Source organism: Myotis lucifugus, unplaced genomic scaffold (assembly GCF_000147115.1).
Source record: "Myotis lucifugus unplaced genomic scaffold, Myoluc2.0 scaffold_13, whole genome shotgun sequence".
Taxonomy (NCBI): domain Eukaryota; kingdom Metazoa; phylum Chordata; class Mammalia; order Chiroptera; family Vespertilionidae; genus Myotis; species Myotis lucifugus.
In genome coordinates, this window is record NW_005871061.1 from 1,564,192 (window position 1) to 1,577,290 (window position 13,099).

At 39.9% G+C, this 13,099-nt stretch overlaps 1 pseudogene; it reads left to right on the plus strand.

The window, feature by feature from the left end:
* The first annotated feature begins 8,546 nt into the window (after window positions 1-8,546).
* On the plus strand, window positions 8,547-9,891 carry LOC102428753 (annotated as a pseudogene).
* The last annotated feature ends 3,208 nt before the right edge of the window (window positions 9,892-13,099 follow it).

A 13,099-nucleotide genomic window follows, 5' to 3' on the forward strand; every position in this document is an offset into this window, starting at 1 on the left:
CTGGGCTAACCTCTGAGCCCTGGCGTTGCCACCTGCAGGAGAGGAGAGCTGGTGGCTGAAGTTCAAAATGGCCCGGGGGGGGGGGGGGCGAGGAGACACCTCGGTTTGGCAGTTACATCGGAAATCCCAGGGATTCTTGGTCTTGGCTGCTGCCCGAGGCTCGCGTTTCCGTAGGACTTGCGCAGATGGGAGAGCCTGGCGCTAGCTCTTCCTTCCTTCGCAGCTGAGAACCAGTTCATCTGCCCCTCCCCCCCTCTCGCCACCCCTCCTCTCCTCACCGGTGCCTGGTACTCGCGAACCTTCCCTGCGGCCAGTGTAGACACATGACCGAGGACACACAAAGATATCCCCAAGCCAGCACGTGGTGGCTGTGTAGACAGTTGGGCAAACAGACACACCACACAGGGTGCTATGGTGGGGATAGAGCTTCCTGGCCGGGTGAGAGGGCTCATTCCGGGGAGCAGGGGCTCTGTGGGCGCGTTCAATCCAGGCGCAGCTCCCAGGCCCGGAGTAGGGGAACTGAAAGCCCAGGATAATTAGAGCTAATTACATGTGTGCAAACAGCCGCAGTGGAGGCCACCCCTCCCCCAGCCTGCCCCCTGCGATCCCGCCCCAGCAAAGGGGCTTTGCTGGCACAACTGGGGCTGAGCGCCTGGGGGAAGGGTGTGCAGGCTGAGAGCCCCTGGGGCCCAGGGGTTGGGGTGAACCCTCTGCCTCCAGAGCGCCCCCTGCAATTACACACTCCCAGCGTGCGCTGAGGCACTAGGGTGGCAGGTCAGGACCAGGTTAGGAATTGGACCAGAACTTGGTCCGAGCTCCCCTTGGCCTTGTGCTGAGCGGGCCCTGGCGGCATGGGCCCCAGCATTTGGGTCCTTAGGTTTCTATTACCTTGGCCTCCTGAGCATTCCCGTCTTTGTCAAGATTCGAGGCAGCTCTCCTTGTAGCCTGCCACGGGGAGTGCCTGCTGTAGCCGAGGCAGCGGGATGAGGGAGGGACAGAGTCTGGTGCTTGGCTGTTGGTGATCAGTTTGTCTCTGCCTGGATGCGCCACAGGACCCCAACAGAGTGACTTTTCTGAGGTTTCATTTGCGTGTCCACACTGTGCTTGCCTCCTCTGAGACACAGAGTCTAAGGGGAAGGAGAAAGGTGCGAATTCCTCACATGTGAATGAGGCTTTACCCTTGGCACTGCTAGCCTGAATCAGTGATCTAATTTTGTGATTTCAGGAGCCTTTGGTGGGTTGGGTTGGAGTGGTGGCGGGGGAGGGTTTTATATTTCTATAGAGGCCCGGTGAATGGGTGGAGGCTGGCCTCCTGCTCTGATGGGGGCCCAGATTGGGGTGGGGGGTCCCCGCTGGGGGCAGGGATGGCCAGGGCCAGGGGCCACGGTCCTTCTGGTCCTTCCTCCATTTTGGTCGCTGGGCTTTTATTATATAGGTTGGGCTTTTCCATTTCTCAATAGAAAAATTCATCTTCTTGGCAGCCAGAGGCTTGGTTGCTGGCATTCTGGGAGCAAGAGAAAGGGGACGGGAGTTGCAGGGTCCTGTATTTAGCTTGCAAACTTTTACTTCATCTACCTGTTCACTCCTACATTCACTCCTAGCTTTCATTAGGTCTGCATTGGATCAATTTCTCCATACAATAAACATTTGGTGGTGGGCATAATTGTCTAGAATTTCAGGTGGTGATTCAACCACTTCATATATAGACTTTCAACTAATTACCCTGTGGTAACCCTATGCCTCACTCTAGTTTTCTGAGGTGTTTGAAATCTGCAAGCTCTTGTCCTGTAAGTGCTCTTTCAAGGTGAATCAGTTCTCTTTCTCTTTGTCTTCCTCCTTATTTTGGCAAATAGATTAACATAAAATTTACCATTTTAACCATTTTTAGAGGTACAATTTAGTCTCATTTTAAGTATGTTCACATCATTGTGCATCCATCACCACCATTCATATTCAGAACTTTTTCATCTTAAAATGAAACTCCATGACCATTAAATAATAACTCCCCAGTCCCCCTCCTCCAAACCATCATTTCACTTTTTGTCTCTGAGTTTGACTACTCTAGGAGCCTCATATAAGTGGAATCACATAATATTTGCCCTTTGATGTCTGGCTTTTTTCACTTAATATAATGTCTTCGAGTTTTATCCATGTCATAGTGTGTTGCCAGAGTTTCCTTCCTATTTAAGCCTAAATAATATTGCATTCTATGTACAGAGCATACTTTGTTTAACCATTCATCTATCAATGGATATTTAGGTTGTTTTCACCTATTCTGAATAATGCTACTATAAATATTGGTATATGAATATTAGTTCAAGACCCTGCTTTCAATTCTTTTGGATACATTCCCAGTAGTGAAATTGCTGGATTATGTGGGTATTCTATTTTAAATTTTTGAGAAACTGACATAGTGTTTTTCATAGCAGCTGTACCAATTTACATTCCTACCAACAGTACACAAGGGTTCCAATTTCTCCACATCCTTGCCAACATTTGTTATTTTCAGTTTTTTCCTTTTATTTTTAATAATAGCCATCCGAAAGAGTGCGAAGTGGTATCTCATTGTGTTTTGATGTACATTTCCCTAATGATCAGTGATGGTAAGCTTCTTTTCTTGTGCCTATTGGCTGTCTGTATCTCTTCTTTGGAGAAATGTCTATTCAAGTCCTTTTGACCAATTTTTAAATTGAGTCATTTGTTTTGTTGTTGTAGTAGTAGTTTTTTATATATTTCAGATAGAAGTCCCTTATAAGATATGTGATTTGTACATATTTTCTCCAATTTTGTGGGCTACCTTTTTATTCCTTTGATGTACAAAATTTTTAAATTTTGATGAAATCCAATTATCTATTTTTTCTTTTGTTGCTTCTGACTTTGATGTCATATAAAATTATTGCCAAATCTAATGTTATGAAGCTTTGTTTTCCTATTTTATCCAAAGACTTTTATAATTTTAGTTCTTACATTTAGGTCTTTGATCTATTTGGGGTTAATTTTTCTATAGAGAGTAACGTAATTCTTTTGTATGTGTATATCCAGTTTTCCCAGGACCCTTTGTTGAAAAGACTGTGCTTTCCCCACTATATAGTCTTGGCACCCTTGTCAAAAGTCATTTGACCTTATACATGGGGATTTATTTCTATTCCATTGGCCTATATGTCTGTCTTTATGCCAGTATCACACTGTTTCCATTGCTGTAATCTTGTAGTAAGTTTTAAAATCAGAAAATGTTGGACTTCTAACTTTTTTCTTTTTCAATATTTTTTTGGGGTATTTGAGGTCTATATGAATTTTAGAATGTACTTGTCTATTTCTGGGAAAAATGTCATTGTAATTTTGAGAGGAATTGCATTGACTCTGTACATTGCTTTGGTAGTATTGACATTTTAACAATATTGTCTTCCAATCTATGAACACAGATGCGTTTTAAACTTAATTTGTGTCTTCTTTAATTTATTTCAGCAACATCTTTGTAGTTTTCTGTGTACAAGTCATCCATCACCTTGGTTACATTTATTCCTGAGTATTTTCTTCTTTTTGACACTATTGTAAGTAGAATTTTCTTAATTTCACTTTTGGATCATTTATTGCTAGTATATAGAAATACAGATGGATTTTTAAATATTGATTTTATATGCTGAAGCCTTGCTGAGTTCACTTATTAGTTCTTATAAATTTCTAGCTAAGTGGCTGTTAGCATGTTACTTAATCTTCTGTGCCTCAACTTCCTTATCTATAAAATGAGGATAATGATAGTAACTAATTCTTAGGCTTGATGAAAGGATTATGTGAGGTAATCCATATAAGCATTTAGAGTGGTATCTCCCTCATAGTAGATGTTTGATATTTTTTAAATTTAAATTCTTTATTGTTTAAAGTAGATGTATTATATTATTATATATTTTACATTGTATAGAAAAATGTAACTAAGACACAAAACAGTAATTTGAAAAATAACATTGCTCAAAGTAAAACAAATGAGCCTCCAGACTGGATTACTGTTAGAAAGGGGGATAGGGTCAAGCCTTCAGGTAAGAGGGTAAGAATGGGTGGGGTTGGAGGGTAGGGTGTTCAGACAACAGAGAAAGATGTAGTAACATACAGAGGAAAGAGTTGGGGAATGAAAACAATTCTGCCTGTAATTATTTTTTTAAGTATTTGTTCCTGGAGAGTTTTAAGTATGTCTGAATAGGTGGGACCTGTTTCACAATTATGATGTAAAAGGAATTGTCTTATCATTAATGTTAGGTTCTGCTATTCTGTTCAACACATGCTTGGCCACTGGATATCATCTTCTGACGGTACGTGAAATTTATGGCTGGTACCTTTATGCTAGTGCATTGCTCCCTAGACTGAAGTCATTTATGAGTCACAAATGTAACTTTTGCCTACCATCCACACACAGGGGATATTTCATGATAAATAGTGAAAAAATAAAAAGTTTGATAGCTATTTTGTTCAAAGGTGAAACAAACAATTATCAAAAGAGGTTTATTTTAAATTTAACTTCATTCAGGTTTGAATTCAACTCTTTTCTAATTCTTAGAACAAAAAATAAACTATTGTTTTTTCTATTGTAATTTTCTGACAAACTTATGTGATAGCATGATTATAATACCCTTCACCTCACTTTTATTAGAGGGCCATTTTTGCAAAAATGTTTGAGAGCTGCATCATTTTAAGGGTCTCTCTTAAGCTTTTATTACTCAAATAATTCTCTTTTGAAATGTCAATGCTATCATCATCCTTGTTCATTTTCTCTTCTTCAATTGTTAACTGATTTAATTTTGCCAGGTTATTATTTGCCAATGACTTTGTGTGTTATTGAACAGTTTGCCAGCATTTTTAAACACTTCATATTTCTAAGTCTTTTTACAAAATTTTCAGTTTTACTTTGCAATTTGAATTGTGCATTTCTTTTAGGATATTTATAAGAAAGAAAGATCCTTGGTACCACAACTGTGGATAGACAGTATCATTAATCAAAGAGGAATGTTTAAAAAGGGCCTAATGTTACTAAAAGTAGTTCATTGATGAATTTTTTTTGTGTGTGTGTTACAGCAGCTTTTGCTCCCTGTAGGAACTTACTGTATAGACTCTGAACTGAACACTTGGATAATAGGTACCTTTCCGTACATCCCAATAAATACTATCTTTATTTAATTAGGACTCTTTTACTATAGACAACAGCCAGTAATTTCAGTGATTTATTCTTCAGTATCCCAGTGGTAGCAATGACATTTTTAAACCAGTGGAAGTCAATATCATAGGTCTTAATAATCTATGAGAAAGAAAACATAATATCAGTGAACCAGATTGACCAAAGGCTTTAACTTTAACTGAACCAGATTATGCTCAAGTCAGAACCATTGTAAAATCAGGCTTATATTGGTTGATTAATAAAGAAGAGACACCATGAAAACAGTGCAAATTAGTTATGTCAGGCTATACAATGTGTCAAGAACTGTAAATGGTCTGAAACTTTACTTGCATGACAGTTTCATGGATACTAGCAGAAGATATAAAACTCCTAGGTCAGAGACAAAGGATTTCATTATTCATTGTTCAGCAATCAGCATGAACTTCATGTTCATGTCAGGTTCCCTTGTCATGCCTACTTCCCACTTCCCACAGGGCAATGCAGAAGGCTGCTAGATGAAAACTGCATACAGTAGGTTTGCATCACAGCTGAGGAATCCTGCACTTTTGGGAACTTGAATGTTTTATAATGGGCTGCACATTAACTTGTTCAACCTTTTTTTTCTGGAGAGAAACATTATCTTTGTTTCACTGGAAGTTTTAATCTTCTCCTCATCACTCCATTGGTGAGGAAAGGAGTCTCACCCATACAATTATGGGGATGGCCAAACACATGACACCTGGCAGTGGACAGATGATATCTACAGCAGTTCATTTTCACATATTAGAGGCCTGGTGCATGAAATTCGTACACTGGGGGGGGGGGGTGTCCCTCAGCCCAGCCTGCACCTTCTCCAATCTGGGACCCCTTGGGGATGTCCAACTGCCGGTTTAGGCTCTGTGGTATCAGGCCTAAACCGGCAGTCAGACATCCCTCTCACAACCCAGGACTGCCGGTTTAGGCTCTGTGGTATCAGGCCTAAACCGGCAGTCAGACATCCCTCTCACAACCCAGGACTGCTGGCTCCCAACCACCCTCCCCTGATGGCCTGGTTGCCTCTAACTGCCCTCTCCTGCAGGCCTGGTTACCCCCAACTGCCCTCCCCTGCAGGCCCAGTGACTCCTAACTGCCCTCCTCTGCTGGCCTGGTCGCCTCTAACTGCCCTCCCCTGCTGGCCTGGTCGCCTCTAACTGCCCTCCCCTGCTGGCCTGGTCGCCTCTAACTGCCCTCCCCTGCTGGCCTGGTCGCCTCTAACTGCCCTCCCCTGCTGGCCTGGTGGCCCCCAACTGCCCTCCCCTGCTGGCCTGGTGGTCCCCCCCAACTGCCCTCCCCTGCAGGCCCGGTTGCCCTCAACTGCCCTCCCCTGCTGGCCATCTTGTGGTGGCCATCTTGTGACCACATGGGGCAGCCATCTTGTGTGAGGGCATGCTGGTCAATTTGCATATTACCTCTTTATTATATAGGCTACTCACAGCCCAGGGGAAGACACCGTATGCCTTGTAGGTTACATGGGATTGCACATAGGAACAGAGTTAACAACTAGGCACTGTGGGAAGCAAGCATTGTAATATCTAGAGGGTGAAGTGCCCCTTGCTTCCTGTGAGAAAATGTGCTTGGCTTGTCTGAAAAATTCTGCAGGATGGCAGGGAACTGAAACCCACTACTCAGGGTTAAGCAGGAACTGTGACTTGTCCCCTTGATAAGGAGGGTTGTTGGCTAGGTGATATTATCTGCGGGAGCAGAGTGGGAGGAAAACTTACAGTACACCAGACAATAAACAAATCTGCCCTTTTCCGTACAGGGGGACACTATCTCTATCCTTCATGAATATTTGCTATATAAACATCCTTAAAAATATAGTCAGTGCCTCTTCTTGCAAGAAATGCAGATATGGGAGAGACCTATCTATAGTGATAAAAGCGTAATATGCTAATTAGACCAGACAGTCGAATGACCTTCCAGACATCCTTCTGTACTACCTTCCGGATGAAGCTGGGGCTGCAAGGGCCGAACCCCTTGCACGAATTTTGTGCATCGGGCGTCTAGTGATAGATAATTATCTCCCAGTACACTATAGATAGGACTGAAGAACAAGCACATTTGATTATGACAGTAATAAGGATGTCCAGAGTCGCCCAGTTCCCTAAGCCTCTCAGCCGCCCAGGGCTGGCCTGAGGCCCAGGCAAGCCTTGGATGGTAGCTGCCCAGCCACCCAGGGCCACCCGAGGCTCAGGTAACCAGGGCCGGCTGAGGCTTGCACTGCTGGCAGTGGCAGCAGCAGAGGTGTGATGGGGCGTCGCCTTTCCCTGACCGCCGGGTCGCTTCCTGCCCCTGAGAGCTCCAGGACTGTGAGAAGGGGCAGGCTGGGCTGAGGGACCCCCCCTCCAGTGCATGAATTTTCATGCACCGGGCCTCTAGTAGTAAATAATTTCACAGTTCCTCATATGAGTGGTCAGGTCAAACTATACAAATGGACCTTTTTAAATGCATAAAATGCTGTCATAGAATTGGTGAGGAAGGCACATCCAAATTTCGGTATTCTGAATATTTTACCATCAATAAGTGTATTCAACCATTCCTGGTCTGATATGGTAATTCTGACTATTTCCAGATCTGATATGGTAAGTCTGACTTTCTAGTTAGGTGAAATAAAACCTTTTTCAAAAATTAGAAATGCATAAGGCTTATTATTGTCATTATTATTTCATCATCTCCTGAGGATATGTTTTTATTGATTTAAGAGAGGAAGGGAAAGGAGAGAGAGAGAGAGAGAGAGAGAGAGAGAGAGAGAGAGAGAGAGAACCCACCCATACATCCCTCATATGGACTGGGGATTGAACTAGCAACCTAGGTATTTGCCTGATAGGGAATCAAACCGACAACCTTCTTGGTGTATAGGACAACGCTCCAAACTACTGACCACCAGCCAGGGTTAGGTGAATAAAATCTTAACCCTGGGGGGAAAACAAGAATAAGAAAAGCAAATCATAAGTATAATAAAAAATAAAATAGGCATAAGAAACATCTCTTTGCAGAAATGTTGTCTTCTGAATGAAACATGAGCATTCAGAATGATAACCCTCATCAAATTTCCAATCCTAGCTCAATACTACCTCTTTTGAAAAATCTTTTCCATTTGCCTGTCTAAAATTAATCTCATGTTCTTTGAATTAAAAAATACTTTGTTTGTAACATTTATCATAGCAGCTATTACATTCCCTTGTATAACAATAGTTTTCTTATATCCTCTACCAGATATGGTTTCAGCCTCCAAGAAGCTTACATTTTGGTCATTAATTTTCAATTTCCAAAAATGGATTCTGCTTTTAACTTTTAAATTTATTTTTTCTTTCATCTTTTGGGTCTTTCACAGTTCTCTATAAGAAATAGGTGCTCAGGAGTGTGGCCTTCTCCTCTCCCTGCCATGGTGTGTGCTCGTCCACTGATATCTGTGTACTCTGAAAAGGGGGAAACATCTGGCAAAAAATGTCACTTTGCCTGCTGTGTTCAAGGCTCCCATTTGATCAGATATTGTGAATTTTGTTCACACCAACTTGCGCAAAAACAATGGACAGCCCTATGCTGTCAGTGAATTGGAAGATCATCAAACCAGTGCCGAGTCCTGGGGTACTGGCAGAGCTGTGGCTCGAATTCCCAGAGTCCAAGGTGGTGGAATTCATCGTTCTGGCCAGGGTGCTTTTGGAAATATGTGTTGTGGGGGCCGCATGTTTGCACCAACCAAAACCTGGCGCCATTGGCACCGCAGAGTAAACACAACACAGAAACGATATGCCATCTGCTCTGCCCTCGCTGCCTCAGCCTTACCAGCACTGGTCATGTCTAAAGGTCACCGTATTGAGGAAGTTCCTGAACTTCCTTTGGTGGTTGAAGATAAAGTTGAAGGCTACAAGAAAACCAAGGAGGCTGTTTTGCTTCTTAAGAAACTTAAGGCCTGGAATGATATAAAAAAGGCCTATGCCTCTCAGCGAATGAGGGCTGGAAAGGGCAAAATGAGAAACCGTCGTTGTATCCAGCGCAGGGGACCTTTTATCATCTATAATGAGGACAACGGTATCATCAAAGCCTTTAGAAACATCCCTGGAATTACTCTGCTTAATGTAAGCAAACTGAACATTCTGGAACTTGCTCCTGGAGGGCATGTGGGCCATTTCTGCATTTGGACTGAAAGTGCTTTCCGCAAGTTAGATGAGCTGTATGGCACTTGGCGTAGAACTGCCTCCCTCAAGAGTAACTACAACCTTCCCATGCACAAGATGCTCAATACAGACCTTAGCAGAATCTTGAAAAGCCCAGAGATCCAAAGAGCCCTCCGAGCACCACGCAAGAAGATTCACAGTAAAGTCCTGAAGAAGAATTCACTGAAAAACCTGAGAATCATGTTGAAGCTAAACCCATATGCAAAGACCATGCGCCGGAACACCATTCTTCGTCAGGCCAAGAACCACAAGCTTCGGGTAGATAAAGCAGCAGCAGCACTAGAAGCCAAATCAGATGAGAAGGGGGTTCCAGGCAAGAAGCTTGTGGTCAGGAAGAAAGGAAAGAAGGCTGTTGGCCTTAAGAAGCAGAAGAAGCCTTTGGTGGGGAAAAAGGCTGCAGCTACCAAGAAACCAGCAGCTGAGAAGAACCCCACAGAAAAGAAACCCACCACAGAAGAAAAGAAACCTGTGGCATAAACTTAAATTTGTTTATTCCATAACGGTCAAATCACTTCGGACAGCTAATTTTGAATAAAACTATGAACAAAGGCCAAAAAAAGAGAAATAAATGCTCAATAAATGTTTGTTAAATATAATTGGTCAGAGTAAATGGAAATTAAAATATCCTCTATGACCCTAGACAGTGTGACTCTGTTCATTGGAGTGTTGTTCTATGTACCTGAAGGCTGTGGGTTCGATTCCTGATCAGGGCACAAGTCTAGTTTGTGGGTTCGATCCCCTGTGGGGGTGCATATGGAGGAGGAGGAGGAGACAATTGATCAATGTTTTTCTCCTACATCAATATTTCTCTCTCTCTCTCTCTCTCTCTCTCTCTCTTTTTCTCTCTCTCCCTTTCTCTCTCTCTAAAATCAGTAAAACTTATGCTTGGGTGAGGATTACAAAATAAAATAAAATACCCTCTATGTTTGTAGCATCTTTAAAACTTGTTAAAGCTCTATTGTATTTCATTTGATGCCCACAGTTTCCTTGTAAACAAAGGATTTATTAGCTTTATTAACCTTGTTTGACAGATGAGAAACTTGAGGCACAGAGATTATAAGTGACTTGATCCAAATAACACATCTTGTTGGGAATGTAAATTGATACAGATTTTATGTAAAGCCAACATGCACATATCTTTCCTCCCTCCCTTCCTTCTTTCCTTCCCTTTTCTGCCTATCTATCATCTTTAAAATATTACTTTTGACTCAGTGAGTCTACTAATAGAAATCTACCATAAAGAAGTAATTTGAAATAGAGTAGTTTTGTGGAGAAATACTCATCACAATGTCACTTATAATAGTGAAAATATGGAGGCAGCTTAAAATGCCCAATAAAAAGGAAGTAGTTAATACATGATTTAGGTATATAATAAAATATTTTAGTTTTAATATTTTTATGTATTTATTTTCAGATTATTTTTTGTTCATATTTTTGTATGGTTAAAATAGTAAATCAGTGTTGTACTGGAATAGAATAGAGATATTGACCAATGGAATTGAGAGTCTAGAAATATACCCTAATATTTATGCTTAATTTATTTTTGACAAAAAAGCTGTGACAATTCACTGGGTAAAGAATATTATTTTCAACAAATAATTCTGAAACAACTGGATATGCACATATAAAAGAATGAATTTAGACCCCTACATTATACCATACACAAAAATAACTCATAAGGAATCATAGACTTAAATGTAAGAGATAAAAGTATAACACTCTTATAAGAATACATAGGAGTAAATTTTCATGATTTGAGATAGGCAATATTTTCTTAGATTTGACATCAGGAACCTCAGCCATAAAAAAAAAAAGACAACCTATAGACTGAAAGAAAATATTTGCAAAATTATATACAGGGTGGGGCAAAAGTAGGTTTACAGTTGTTAATATGGAAACTAATATAATAATTAATAAATAATAATACAAGAATAAACTGTGCTTCACATGCTCACAACTGTTAACCTACTTTTGCCCCACCCTGTATATGACCAGGGACTTTCCACAGAACATATAAAGACTCTTAAAATTAAAAAGTCATATCTACACAAAATTTTGCACATGAATATTCATAAAAGTATTATTAAAAATAGCCAAGAAATGAAAATAAGCCAATGCCCATTGACTGATGAATGGATAAACAAACTAGTATACTCATTCAATGGAATATTATGCAGTTATAAAAGGAATCAATTACTGATGATGAAAATGTTCTAAAATTAGATTATGGTGATGCTTACACAACTGTGTAAATATACCAAAAACTTGTATACTTAAATGGATGAACTTTATGGTATATAAATTATATTTCATCAAAGGAGTGTAAAATAGCATCATGCATTTTCTAGAAATGTTATATTCAATTATCAATATATTGTTAATATATTTTATGCTATATTTCTACATTTAAAATGTCTTTATTTCCTACTATCTCAAAAAATATAAAAATGTCTAACATAGAAAATAAAAGTTTTCATATAATCTTATTTTTTCAGAATTCTATTAATAATATAATCTTATTTTTTCAGAATTCTATTAATAGTTAATACAACAGTATATTTAAGGCTGCTTAATATTCTGTTGTATGGTTGTACTATAATTTACTCAATTAATTCCATATTACTTTTTATTTAAATAAATTGGAAACAATCTAATAAATCCACCTGCTTTGAATATCTTTGTGTAAACATTGTGGTGCAATTGCCCAATTATCTTGTTAGAATAAATTCCTGCAAGTTATTTGATGGTTAAAATGTATGTATACTTGTAATGTTTTAAAATTATATACTGTTAAATTTTATCCAAAATTTTTTTACTAATTTGTACTCTAATCAACAGTGTTTACAGTGTTTCTGTTCTCTTTTAACTTTTTACAACCCTGGTTATTATTATTTTTCCTTTAAACATCTTTGCTAGTTTGGTTAGGTGAAATAGTGCCCTGTTTTAATTTAAAATTACTTTTAAAGTATATTCTTATTGATTTAAGAGAGGAAGGGAGAGGGAGAGATAGAAACATCAATGATGAGAGAATCATTGATCAGCTGCCCCCTGCTGGGGATCAAGTGACCTAGGCATATGCCCTGACCATGACCTCCTGGTTCATAGGTTGACACTCAATCACTGAGCCACGCTGGGTTAAAATTATTATTATTATTATTATTATCATTATTATTTTAAATATATTTTATTGATTTTTTACAGAGAGGAAGGGAGAGGGAGAGGGAGTGGGATAGAGCGCTGGAAACATCGATGAGAGAGAAACATCGATCAGCTGCCTCCTGCATACTCCCTACTGGGGATGTGCCTGCAACCAAGGTACATGCCTTTGACTGGAATTGAACCTGGGACCCTTCAGTTCGCAGGCCGACACTCTATCCACTGAGCCAAACCGGTTAGGGCCTAAAATTATTTTTGATTAATAGTTCAGTTGAACACATTTTTCATGGATGTTTGGCCATTTGTATTTCTTTATGAATTTCCTGTTTAAGCCCTTTGCTCATTTAAAAATAGAAGTGTTATCTTTTTCTTGATGACCATATTCAATAGAATAATATGAAGCCAATAAAAATGTTTTATGAAGAATTTTTAGTGCTTATTTTCAATGTTAAGTGAAAAAATACAAGCTAGACTATTGTATCGATCCTATCAGCTCAATTAAATAAAATACATTTTGCATTGGGAAATACTAAAAAATGAAGAGTAATCATCTCTAGATGGGAGGTTTAGATAGTTTTTCTTT